We start from the raw sequence: 14171 nt of genomic DNA on the forward strand, positions 1-14171 counted from the left end.
GTCTGAAATCGCAGTTTAAATTTGCTTTTTACGTACAAATACCTTCCTATTTTATATAAAAAGGCTTTCTCAAAAAAATTGTTGTTGAGGATGGTTTGGGGACCGCAACTATAATCATTCTTTAAAAAGATCTCTCCAGTGGTAGTTACGGTTCCTACTTAACACCTTATCAGGTTATAATGATAGAATTGCTTATTCCAAATTTAAAAAAACAGTAAAGCAGATATGTAACTTAGCAAAATAGACAAAAATGAAAATCTATCCAAAAGGTACAAAAATCTCCTTAACAAAAACTTACAGTTTAAAAAGTTAAGTATAAGGGTTGATTAAACGCCAAAAGGTACACAAATCAGCATGTACCCAACATTTCATTCAAGCTTAGTTGATATAATTTAAGTAATTTTGCTGCATTAACTTTTCCTTCACATTTTTTAGAATTTATTAGATGTCACAGACCCTTATGCTGGCCATTTTCATCTACAAAATATTTATTCAAGTAGCACTGTAGATTGACTTTAATATCTATTAATCTATAATAATCAAACTATTAATTACAGGTTAAAAAGAAAACGTTATAAAAAATAAAAAAAATTACGAGGCTACAAAATTTAAAAACTTTTTTAAAAAAATGCTTACACCAACATACATCAATGATTTCGATTATTTTATTTTTAATAAAAATCGTCGGTTTAAGTTCATTCTTCGATTAAAGTAATTGTTATTTTATGTAGTAGTCAAACGTTTATAATAATAGGTAATAATTATCTGGCTCTATCGCAAATAATATAGTTTTCTTCAATCACACTCTCAATGTAGCTGTTCTTCTCACAATGTTATATATATGTTATGTAATATAAAATAAATAAGTATTGCATACTTTTAGGACAGCTAATTATTCCAGTATTTTACTATAAGTAAAATTAAATTACAATTGAGAAATGAATAATTGTTGTTGAATAATCTACTTGTTATTAACTGTGTGTTATTTGTGCTCACGAATATTTCGGTAAGACGAATTCAAGTCTGAAATATTGTTTTAAATCCTCCGTGATTCAAATTTAAACAGTAGCCGACTCTAACTTTGTCTTTTTCTACTTTAACATGCATGTATAAGATGTGACAACTTCAGAATAAAGGGCATATTAAAGATAAATCAGAAGAATAATTTGGAATAGAGTTAAAATAAAGTACCTATTTAAAAACGAAGATATAATATACACTTTATCATAATTATAACCAAATAATATTATGAACGAACTGGCCAGCATAAGGGTCTGTGACATCTAATAAATTCTAAAAAATGTGAAGGAAAAGTTAATGCAGCAAAATTACTTAAATTATATCAACTAAGCTTGAATGAAATGTTGGGTACATGCTGATTTGTGTACCTTTTGGCGTTTAATCAACCCTTATACTTAACTTTTTAAACTGTAAGTTTTTGTTAAGGAGATAATAGTATAGTGGTTAGTTATTAGCTATCCTATAATGTAGATCCTGCAATTGGCATCTAACATCTAGTTTCATCTTCACATCCTTAAACTTTGGTTTCGCAAATGGAGAATAAAAGCCAACGAGACATTTCCAATCCCTCAAAAGACTGATGCATCGATGGTCCTAATCTCTTGTTAGTCAAAGGTATCCTTCGAATTCACTTAAAGCAATATTAACCGGCTCATAATAGGCATCTTTGGGAGGCCCTCATTCAAATACTTCAAGACATTTTGCTTTACGTATAAGTAATCTTAATCACTTGTTGCCAGCCATTAGACAGTTGTTAGAAAATAAAAAAAAGAGTAATTTGTTGACCTCGAGGGTAATATGACAGATGACTAAGGATATACAAAATATTTTAATTTATTCAAAATTTATGTAGTAGTATTTTTTTTTTTATAACTTCAAACTGTAACTTACATTTTGTAACTTAACTTTAAAAAGTTTATGAAGGTGCAACAACTGGTAACTTTCTGGAATCTTATAAGGATGATTTTGATTTAACACAAACTATTTTATTTAATAAGAAATTTTCAATTACATCCCGTTTTCTTTATGATTTAAACAATGTTAATTTTGACGAATCATAATACTTTAAACTAACTTTAGATTTAATATATCTCTACTGCCTTATTGCCTGTATCTCTGCAGGACTTAAAATAAGTTCAATTTAAAAAGTATGATGAATCAGAAAGTAAAATTATTTAACCAATAAGTACCCTAAAGTATTGTTCAACATGTTTCCATATTTGTTCGGTTGAAATAAATAATAATAAGATTAGAGGATTAAGAATAAGAAGCATGAGACTTTCAATAAGAAAGAGGATTACGAGGAGATAAGCGTATCTAGAGTCTTGGGGGAAAAAAGGCCTCGAGGAAATGGCCCCAAGATACAGATCCTCTGCTAAGCAAAAGAAATCTGCGGAGAGTGAAATATTGTGATCAAAAGGATAAGATGCGCAGGATAAATGAGCGAGCAAGACAGAAATAACATTGCTTTCAAAAAGCTAGGTTCCTGAGCAGGATGATGTTACGCTAGAAATCATTAAATTAAGTGACTGAAATTATTAAACTTGTTAAATAAAATAAAAGATGTCTTTACTTTCGGTCGCTGGGTTTTAAAAAGCTTAGATCCTACTTTTCGTTGAATAAAACGTCACTTAATTAAAAAATTGCAGCAAAAAAACGTTTTCTCCGTAGTTCCTTTAATGATAATCAACCCGCCGGTTTCACATTTTAAAAATAATGCCAAAAAAAGTAATAAAAATAAGTTATAATTCAAATAAAATGTAATGACAATGAATGAAAAAGCACTTTTCTGCTCTCTTGTTAAATAAATATTATTTTTGCTGTATTGTCTCCTAATTGTAAATACAAATTTATGAAGAACTAAATATTCATTGCTGTGCCAGTTTTCTAATGAAATAACAGTATTTACATTACTCACAACTTCATTAAAATTATGGCAAGAAACAATTGTAATATGGGTTGAAAGATCTATCTACATTAATATACAATATATTTCATTATTCTGTTATTAGAAGATACATATATAATTATTGGATTATATGTATGATAATAAACATAAGGAATAATTAAATGTAATAAAGTATAATTTTGAATAAATGTCTTCATGGATATTGTTACATCTTTAAGCGTGTATTTTAGATAATTATTAATTGAATTAGAATAACTCGCTGTTCACAACGTTTCTGTATCAGAAAAAATTAATTAATAATTAGCTTCAAACATAAAATAGTATTATATATTTAATTAAATTAGATTCCGGAATACTTGGTAACTAAAAAGTACAAATGAAGAACAAAGAATATGTTGGAAGTTTTGGAGAAGATATTTGAAAGTTGATTTGGTCGGTCAGACCAAAGAAAAAGATTAAAGAATTTGACGACATTGAACTTCATGAACACCACCTCACAGCAATACTTATTTCCATTCAAGTAATTTCTCGACCATCTATACCTTGTTATATACCTTGTTTGACACTTTAGGAAGTTCCAAGTACGGCTTTCAAGGGGTAATAAGTTTTCTAACATAAATGGGTGGGACATGCTGAGCAATGAAGTTGTCGACCGCTTGGTTAGGCATGGGGCGGCCTCTCTATTCAATGGTTTAGAACTTGTCCTTAAGTATAACCAAGAACCCTAAGAGGTATATCACATAGAAAATGGTTTTGGATAGACATTTCGAATTCCCCCCCCCCCCCGAAAAGCCTTCAGAGAGCTGTTCTGATTGTATCAAATTTGGGAAATTGAGCATTGAGCTCAAAGAGGGCCTCTGCGTGAAAGTGTGTATACCACAAAATGGAATGGATTTTGTTTTGTGGTTCTCTTTAAACATATTCAACAGCGATATTGGTCGCGAATATGTTTGAAGTTGTGGCTAAATATATCTTTCGCGAATTAGTAGAACAATTTTGTTACTTATTGTTTCTATTTTTGAAGCTTATAACTAGTTCTAGACCTGCATGTATTGATAGATAATCTATAAATAAGAACTTAAGAGTGTCATTAATACTGGATTACTGACGTAATGTACAAAGCATTCTATTAATCTACTTATATTTATTTTTAATTCATTGTTACAGACTGGACTATTATCACTCGACTTTTTTTGTTATCAGACGCACAAAAACACTTAAGAAAAAGAAAAACAAATAAGGTCAAAGTCCACACTAGAGAATGATATCACGATTTCTTTCATAGTCGCTTCTAATTTGTTTTTTCATTTTTACAAATATTAATTAACACCATTATCAGTTAAGAAAAAAATATATATATATGTAAAATAATCAGACATCTCGCGAACAGTCTCATCTTCTGCAAACACTCATTGTGCCACCATCTGAAACTCAGATAATTCCCAACAGTTATTTTAAAACTTTTCCTTTTTGAATTTTTGTTCTAAAGTTTTTTTCTTCAAATAAATGTATTATGTAATTTGTTTGGAAGTTGTATACATATTCATTTATATAGCTTGTATTATCGGGAAGATTAGTGAATTCTGATAAGATATGTTTATTGGTAAATATAATAATATACACCCACTGATTGCATAATTTCTATCCAATTATATTTGTTCATTATTGTGATGGATTATATTCAGTTTTCAATCGTCCCAATGCACTATGTGCAGTTTAAATGAAATATCTATCAGGTGTGTTAGAAAATCAAGGAAACATGAAATAATATTTTCAAGTCTAAATTAGTTTCTGAATCAGTGTCTCCTTCTCTCGAATCTAAAACAAAGAATCTATATTTTACAATATGTTAAGCTTTATCTGAAAAGGAATTTTCAGTAGTAATTATTAATCCATGCTGTTTGACAGTCCAGTGGTGTCATGATATCTCTGCGTATATCTCCAGCAAACAATACAATCAGCATTTGCTAAGTTCCACAGGGAGTCCCAGAGGCAGTGCTATGTTCAGTAATAATATGGGCTTAGAGCAGCCACAAGCAAACTCTAGCTTACCTTTTCGTCCACAACTCCACTAGCATTCAGAGGTATCGACATCTACTTTCAATGAGATTTAAACTTAAATGCTGATTTTCTTTAAAAATTAAATTGAGATTCTCAAAAATGGATTTTAATCAACTTTATAATTAGTTTATCTTATGATTATTGATTTCAATCATTCAGTCTTTAATTAATTAATTTTTTTTGACCATACACAAGCATTAATTGCATTACATAACAGCAGCTGCACAACGACTCTCTCAGTTATCCAAAGAAGATAACATTCCCTAAGCATTCTCCTTCGTACAATAAAATGTGTAATTATGTTCTGTATTAATTTTTGTGAATTTCAAAAAGAAGTTACAGCTTTAAACATCTTTTTGAAACGTTGATTTTTTACTCATTATATTGAAAATAAACTTCTTGTAAACTTATTTTTATGATAAAATAAAAATACAAAATAAATAAAAATGTTTTAATTCGAAACAGGGAGAACATTAAAATTATCTACTTAATTAATTAACAAAAATCTTTCTAACGGCATTTAAGATAACGTACTTATGTTTTACTAAATAAACAAATGAAACAATGAAGAGAAGTTATAGAAACAATGTTAAGATACAAAACTATATCACGATTGGCATTATTCCAAAATCTACTTTGGCAAGCTCACTATGGTCCCAATAAAAAAAGCACAAACAGAATTTCCTTGTTTTCAAAACACTTTCGCTTTATTAAAAGCAAATTTACTGAAGGATTTTTTTTTTTTTTATCACTGATTTGAGAAAAGTAGGATTGTCTTTTGGGTTAGGACTTCCTTCTGGGGATTATTTTAATAAAGTGGTTCACATTACCTGTGTAATGTTACTGAGAATGGCTAAAATTAGTAAGAATATGTTGCTTAAAATCTGAGTTAAAAAAACAAACATTTCATATCTCTTTACTCATTCCGCCTTACTCCTGGCCATCAAGGTTCGTTTCTGTGGGTTCTACCGGTAGCTTACGGTTGTGAAGATTAGTCCTGATTCCAGCACAAGTGGGACCTGGACTTGGCCTCCGAGTGCCAGGGCTTAGCAGATCTGTGAGACCTGCCTTGTGCTTGCCAGAGCGGGCTTTACCGCATGTTTTTGCCTCCAGCATGCAAGGAGGCTGGGGGCTTCAGTTGGCGGATCTCCCTTTCTTCTTTTCACAGATTGTACATTGTCTTACCGGGCAGATGCTGGTTTGTACATTAGAACCTCTCAAATAAGATTCAGATGGAAATGTGCCAGCATTGTCCTTTGTAGTTGAACACCTGTCTTCCAAGAGAAATTATCTCATTATTACGTTGCTCTGTTGGAAGGAATTTACAGATATTCTGTTCTTCACGGATAGTCAGGTAACTATCAGAACCTGAAGTCTCCTAGCGAGAAACAATTCTTAGTTAATACTTGTCATACCGTTCTCAATTTTTGGGAGACAGTGAACACTGTGGTCCTATAGCATTTTAGGATTGTAGGAAACGAGTGTGTTGATAAGATGCGGATAGGTGCTTCAGTTTTCCCTCTACCCTATTGGTGTCGTAGAACGGAGGTGGGGCAGTAGATCCTAAAACTAAACCTAACCTTTATCCATCACTTAGCCTAGGTGCTGAATGGACATGCTACCCTAGAGAACCGTTTATTCAATTGAACCTTCACCCAGTCACCCAATCTGCTGCCTGTGGTTGTCTAATGAAACTACGCGCCACTTTGAGTGGCTTTACATTACGGTTAGATTTATTCCCTTTGAAAAGGTGAGGAGGAAGATCGTTGCGTCAGTCAAGTCTTTCGGTTTACACAAATCACTGAGAGACAGGACCACCAAGTCTCCTAATCTGCTACTAATAATGTTACTGGTATCCGGTAATTTATTATCATAGAACATTTTTAGTCTGGACAATTCTCTTGACGCTCCGTACTCCGACGGGGACCTGCGCTCCTTCCTTGATAGGAGTCTTCGTTTTGTGCAATCTACTCACAGCGAGGTATTAATTTTATTCTATTAAAAAAAATAAAAAATACGATTTCGCTTCGTTTAGTGAAATGACCTTGGTTATGCCTTTAAATTATTTAGTGCAAATTTAGCATAGTGTATTTTTAGTATTAATAATTACATTTTTATTTATATAGATTATAATTATAATGACTGCTAATTAATAACTTCCATAAAAGCAACATTAACAAAGCTATAAAACTGATTTAAGTTCTTATAAAACATAACTTTTACAATTTGTTGCTTTGTAAATAATAGAACGCTTGGAAAGTAAAAATAACACGGAATAGACAGTCAAATGGTGGTGGCTAACAGAATAACGCGGATATAAATAATTAAGTGGGGCAATAGGGTACGACAGTTGTATTCTATATGCGCGTGTTTTTTCAAGAAGGGGTAAATGTCCCCGTTACAAAGTTGTACCGGCCAGTTGGCTAGATAAATACCAACAGACAATTTGAAAGAAAGTGCCCCGCATGTTCTGTGTTTAAAAATAAAGTGCTCTTTGTGGTGCAAGTGTATGAACATGCCTGTTTTCCCTCGTGGTGGTGATCTTCACAGTTCTGTAGCAGTCCTGCCCTTGGTGCATCTCCAATAATTCATCCCCTCTCACATAGACAGACACAAAATACTGATGTTCTGCATTCATCTTGATAAAACTCTTCTAAATGTAGCGTCTACTGTCTCCTTCTCACTGCCCTTCTTCTTGTCGGTGTGTGTAAGTTTTATTAAAAGAAAGCCAGACAGCTCTGCTCTGATCTTCTATCCAACCGGCATTTAAATTCTAACAGTTCTCGTTTTCACATGTTTAAAAGTGTTTACATACAATAAATAGTTTTAATACGAAGAAGTAGATTGTTACGATGGTTATATCTTCAACTATATTATTTTGACAATTGTTTTTATCAATAAAATCATAATCTAATTTCGAACAATCTGATGTTATCTACTGTGTCAAGTGTGAATTCAGGTGAAGGAAGTGATTTAGAAACAGATCTTATTAATATTTGGTAAGTATTAATTTCTTTATTGAGTGTAATATATTTATAAAAGTTCAGCAGCTTCTTTGGGCTGTTGAAGAGCTTCATTACGGTTTATAACCGTCGCAGCATTAAAAACTCTCCTGTTGATAAGTACCCATAATTTCCGAAATCTAAAGAAACAAATTGTTGTTTTTCAAAACCCTTTCTTCTCGCCTTTGCCGATAAAACTCCTAAGATGAGACGATTCAGTCAATGAGTTCAGTCAAATACCTTATTTTGAGAATGTTTACAACTTTATTTTAATGGGAATGAAGAAATGGGTTAAATAGTTAATAATACATTTTTTCCGCTCTGTGAGAAGTGGCTAAGAATAATTTAAGAAAAAATTATATACTGTTACACATAAATTATCTAAAATCCTTCTCCATCTGCTACGGACTGCACTATAATTAAAGCCGTCCTATTTGCAAAGAGAAAAAAATCACTGCTTTGTCAGCCACTAAAATTACACTCATAGCTCGAAACAAGAAAACTTTTAATTACCTTTAATAATAATGTAAGAAAAATTGTTAGATAATAATAGTATTTTATTAATCACATAAATGAAATTATAATTTATAGTCATTAAATGAATTCCAGGTTCCTAAATTTAAGTAAATACTTTTAATTTAACTACAAAAATTTTAGTAACCCTTAGATTAATTCTATCTCAAAATATCTATTTTACTTTTTAACCTCATTAATTATTTGGACGTTTGTTTTCCTTAATTCTGACATTGTCCATTAATATTATCAGATAGAAATTATATTAAATTCTTAAATATCCTGGGATAATTATGTTTAAAGTTTTTACTGTCTAGTCATTCCGCTATACATTCCAATTTTTATCGCATCCAATCCTTATAATCCAAAATTCTTTAACAAATAATCACTGCTCTTGATTTTAACTCCAACAAAACCGTATCATCATCATACATTCTCTTCATGTCCAATCTGATATAATTCCGCAATTTAAGATAGCACAACGCATTATCCTATCGTCACAATACTTCTGTATAACAGCTAATCTTAGGCTTGTAAGCCTAATCTTACCCAATACTCCATTCAGAGTGACAGTAGCCCACTCTCATTTACAACGAAGAGTTTCTCATTGGGTATATTTTCCATTATCATTCGTGTCATTTTTCTTAAGTATCGCATATGTTTTTTGTAAATTTTACAGATGCTAATAAATTAATGACTGAAAAAACACGCCACTCTAATTAAATGTGTAAATCAAAATTCTAAATCAGATATAAATTGTCATGAAGTTACACTTTACTGAAAAAATTTTGAGGTTGTTAGCGATTTTTCTTTTTAACAAAATAATTTCAATAAAGTTAATTAAACGTAAATTGAGATAAGTTAAAGACAGTGAGTGTTTCACACCAAACAACAGTTTTATTTATTTATTTAAATGTGTATATATTTTTAATTGATTGCAGAAATTTATCTCCGCTAGAGTTAGATCCGTCTTAATAGTTTGTAAAAAATATAACTCATTGTACATTGTTGTTTGTACAATATTGTTTATCTGCCTTTTTTATATATTGTTTAGTATAAGAATTAACTAATAAAAAAAATGAGTAGTAAGAAATTTTCGTGGGATTATTTTCGTTTTTGTTTTTTTAAATTATTTTGCTGAGATATATCTTTAGGAGAAGATAAACTTATCTGTACTATTAACAAACTCAGTTAATTATTATTAAAGATTTATTAATTACCAATCAGTCATTTGTTTTACTACAATAATTATTTATATTATTAAGAATTTTTTGAATATTAGTTAGACTACAATTACAAATATACTCGTAAATATCTAGCTATTTCCAAAATAAGTGAAAATACATTTATAATCTCTTCAGCTATGTTATGTTAGATATTGCCTATTTTTTTCAGGCGGACTTTACCTCCAACTACCAATTTGTTATATTAGATATTTAAGATATGATTTCTTCAAATTGTGCTTAAGATCCAGCTGTGAAGCTAGTGAAAATATTGCCCACTCAGTAATGACTTGAATGAGGCATTCCTAGATTTGTTTTTGGAAGAATCGTAAAGAACTACCTATTTCTTTGACAGGTAGATCTAATTTTACCCATGGAGGATTACTGGTTTCAGCTTGCAGTTCTTTTCATGAATTTGGAGATTCTGGCCGCAGAAAATTGTAACTCCGTTTCACCTTCTTTAAGAATGGATTATACTTTCAAGAGAAGTGACAGAAAAACCAGCTCGTTGACATCCTTGATAATTTAGAGATAAATATGGTACATTGTGCTGGGAGGCGATGCCTATGTTGCTTCTAGTAAAGCCCGATTCTTGATTAGGTTAGAGATTTATCCATTTTAAGTTACAAAATATTGCAGACAACTATGAACTACGTATAAAAATTAGAAACAGATAACAAATACTGAGATATATTTTAGCTTTCACTGCTTATTTATATTGATTTTAATTGTATGAAAAATGTTTTTCATATCTGACAGTTGTTGGTTAACCTTGCTTTTTAAGTTATCTAGTTTTCTGCGGTTAATTTAATTTCAGAAAGAGTATTTTAATTTTTAAAAAATGTGCATGACTATCGTCAGAAATTAAGCACTGAAACGTGAATATAAGAAGGTTTAGCACATACCTAGATGCTCAAAATTTCATAAATTATTCAAAATTTCTTGCTTAAGATTTTAAATTTAATTTTGTATTTATTAATATTGAATATACATTCGTACATAATACTTTTTGATTAATGAAAAAAATGAAAACTTGTTAATTATGTTAAAAAAAAAGTGATTAAAAGTTGAATTCTTGGCCTCATTTTTAAACGGTTGTCGAAAAATATGTTTGAAAGAAAATTAAATTTTTTCTCCCCGAGCTTAATCCTGAAGTTAAGTTTTAAAGTTCTGAAGAACAGGTGTAGAGAATAAAAAAAAAGTTTCATGTTACTATAGAAAAACCACAAAGCCGAATGGAAAAGTTGGTAAATACTTTCAAGAAGTAGCATTACAGAAAAATAGTGTCTATCCTGCGTTTTCCTTTCTTGGAAGATCGTTAGTTTCCTTAGTAACGAATAATGGAAGCTGAGAGGATTTCATTGGGAGTTTTTCTATTCATGTGTTTGTAAACTAAACTGAATTTTATTATACTTCTTTTTTTAGTAGAGGTATTTTTTAAAAAACAATTAAACTGACAAACCTATAAAAAAAAATGGCAACTTCAAACCTCAAAAAACCTCATTATCAATCATTTAAATTAATGACCAGCATCAGTTATTTCATATTAATGAAATATTACTAAAAATAAGAGAAGAATACATAAATTTACAACGCCGGTATAAAAACTACAAGTTTAGTAGAGTTCACGGAATTTTAAAACATTTACACAATTCTTCCTTAAACTAAAAGTTTTTATTAGTAGTTGCAGACGAACTATTGCCGGACTAATGTGTTGTAGATGAGCTTGTCAAAGCTAAACAAGAGTCAGATATGAAGCAGCAAAACAACAGCTATTTCTAAAAACCTGAAATCATCAGTTCTGAAAGAATTCAAAGCCATGACGGCCTCCAGTCGCCAACTCCCCGCAAAAAAAGGCCTACAACCCTAGGGTCAACAACCCTAATTTCTTGATTTTCTACTCTCGATACCATTAATCTTCTTTGATTTTTTTTTCTCTAAAATATATCTTAACACGATCATTAAATATTCTTGAATATAATAATCTCTTTTAAAATAATTCAGCGTTAATTTCTCACATTATTTCACAATCCTTAATCGCATCATTACTCCTAAACACAATATGTTTACAAACATTTCTTGGCGACGCTTAATGCTAATTCTTGTTGCATCAGAACCGCCTATCTCCTTCTGACGTAGAAAAACTGTTTCTATTTTACACAGTTATTGCTTACTGCCGAAAGACTTCAAATTCCAAACGGATGGTTTTTATTCACATCTAGCTGATGCCTACTCTGCTCCATTGGTTTGGACTTTCAATTAACTTCCATTACATAATAATAACAATATCCGTATTCCAAGTTAATAATGTTGCTTAAGAGATGCTAGTCTGCGTGTGTTATACGTATGTATATCTATCGCTTCTCGCCAAGTTTTAATATTCTTGAGGTAGGGCAGGTAGAAACAGTGCTAGTCCATATAAAAGTTATGATATTATTACTGGATGAAGTGCTAGTCATCCATCAAACTGACGTCTCAGTGATGTACAAGGGAGAAGAGTAATAGTTCGAGTCATGCCACCCTAAACATGGAAAATAAATATTTTCTTACTATGGCCAACGTTTATATTAATAGAATTTTATTGAACCAGATTAGATGATTAGAGTAGAATATCTCACTTAGAATAAGAACGATCCCCTCTCTATTTTCTTATCTAACAACAATTATCCTTGACTTGGAAGTAATCAGTATTTTTAAAAATTTAGGAATCCTGAAATAAACTCAGAATTTCATCATTCATCGGTTGCGAGGATGTTACTGGGAAGAAACCTGTTTTAGAAATACTTCCTTATTTCATAACAGTTCTGTCTTCGCCTTAATGTTCTCAAAAAAAAGTTCTACCATTTTTTTTTATTCTATTTTAATTGGATAGCTTCTAACTCATTCAGCGTTCGTTTTTACCTTGTAGTGGTTATATGTGTTCAAGTGTTTCAAAGCTATGTTTGAAGTTATATAAAGTAAAACAAAATATTTTCCTCTTATCATGTAATGTACCTTATTAAATGAATGTATTTCGTAACTGCAATTAATTTTTTTTTTTTTAATGTTATTTTACTGCAACATGAAACGATGAAAAGTCACAACACTGATCCTTTTTTGTGTCATTTTTAAAATAAAAAGTATCATTCAAATGAAAATATGTTTATATAAATCATTATAATTTCAAAAACTGCCTAGAAATATTTGATAGGTTTTAGACTGTCGAAATTTTACTTCTTTTAAACATTACTTAGTACTTCTTCAAGGATGCTCAAATAAATTCTTAATAATAAATAATAACGGTTAAAAAAGAGAAGAATAATTGAATAATTATGCTGAAATTTAGAAACAAAAAAATATACCATTTTTGTTATATTCCAATTCAAAATTGTGCAGTAGTTTAAAATTACTTAGACGTAGACTTTTAAAGCTTCTTTTCTCTACAAAATATTTCAAAAAATTATGGATCCACAAGGTTCATCATGACTGAACATAATGAAAATCGTAAAGCCAATCTTTCTCCCCCGAAAAATATAATAATAACCGCTTTAGGTAACTGCTGCTTGCTTACAATTGAGGAAATTTGATTGCTAAGTTACGTCTGGAACTCAAGGTAAAGCCAAACGAAATATAAAGTTTCATTTCCATCGAGTTTTCGGGATATTGTTTTCCCACAAACTCACGACTTTCTATTCAAACTCTTTTCTTCTTTTTCCTGAATCGCTGGAGAAAAACTCGATGCTGAAAACAGTTTCTTAAAAAGCAATTTTCGCCCATTTTCGGCATGGGTTTTCTCTAAATCTTATTTATGTTGTTGCAAAATAATTACATCCATAATCATGGATATGTTCTTTACTTTATTAAAAATTTGTTTTTTTTTTTAATATTACTCTTTTTTCGTGCAGTTTGACAAACATCGATTACAAAACTGTACTACGAAACAGTTTTAATCAGTAGCAAGTGTGCGTAAAAATGTATCTGTAAAAAAAAAACTAGCACAAAAATATCTTTCCATTGGATTACCAATCGTTGTAATCAATTGGCAGAAAATAGGAAATTTCTAATTTCCTGGTTCGTGGACTATCATTGAAAATGATTCCTGTCCGATTAAAGAAATGGGTTATTTACCGCTTCCTCTGGATTTTTTATGTAAATTATTGTTATTATTATTATTATTATTATTTAAATCAAATAAAATTAAGTTATGTGAATGAAATGAAAACAAATTAATTGAAATTATTTTCAAAGCAGAAAACTCTTTGTATAAAGTTAATTGGAAAGCTTTCCCAAAGTTAAATTTCGTTTATAATTACTTAGTTATATTAATTACGCAACAAGTGGTTGAGTAATTTTCTAGAACCGGTTTGTATCCTTGACTTTGATATTGGTTCCAATAACTTTGTAAACAAATATCTATCTGGTCAATGTTAGTAATGTTACTTTGTAAAGAAACTCCATTCTATT

The 14171-nt window shown here is 30.4% G+C and overlaps 1 protein-coding gene across 2 annotated transcripts in view; it reads left to right on the top strand.

Annotated features, from left to right (window-relative positions):
- Positions 1-14171, top strand: part of PCB (Pyruvate carboxylase) — a 146674-nt gene that overhangs the window by 84996 nt on the left and 47507 nt on the right. The window contains exon 1 of one of the 2 annotated variants that reach the window (XM_074125152.1): positions 7422-7989. The exons of the other annotated variant lie outside the window; for it this stretch is intronic. The gene's annotated coding sequence lies outside the window, so the exon portion shown is untranslated. Of the gene's footprint in view, positions 1-7421; positions 7990-14171 lie in introns of those variants that run through there. 2 annotated transcript variants of the gene reach the window in all.

This window comes from Rhodnius prolixus, unplaced genomic scaffold (genome assembly GCF_049639745.1).
Source record: "Rhodnius prolixus isolate KJV_2025 unplaced genomic scaffold, Rpr scaffold_3, whole genome shotgun sequence".
In the NCBI taxonomy this organism is placed as follows: Eukaryota; Metazoa; Arthropoda; class Insecta; order Hemiptera; family Reduviidae; genus Rhodnius; species Rhodnius prolixus.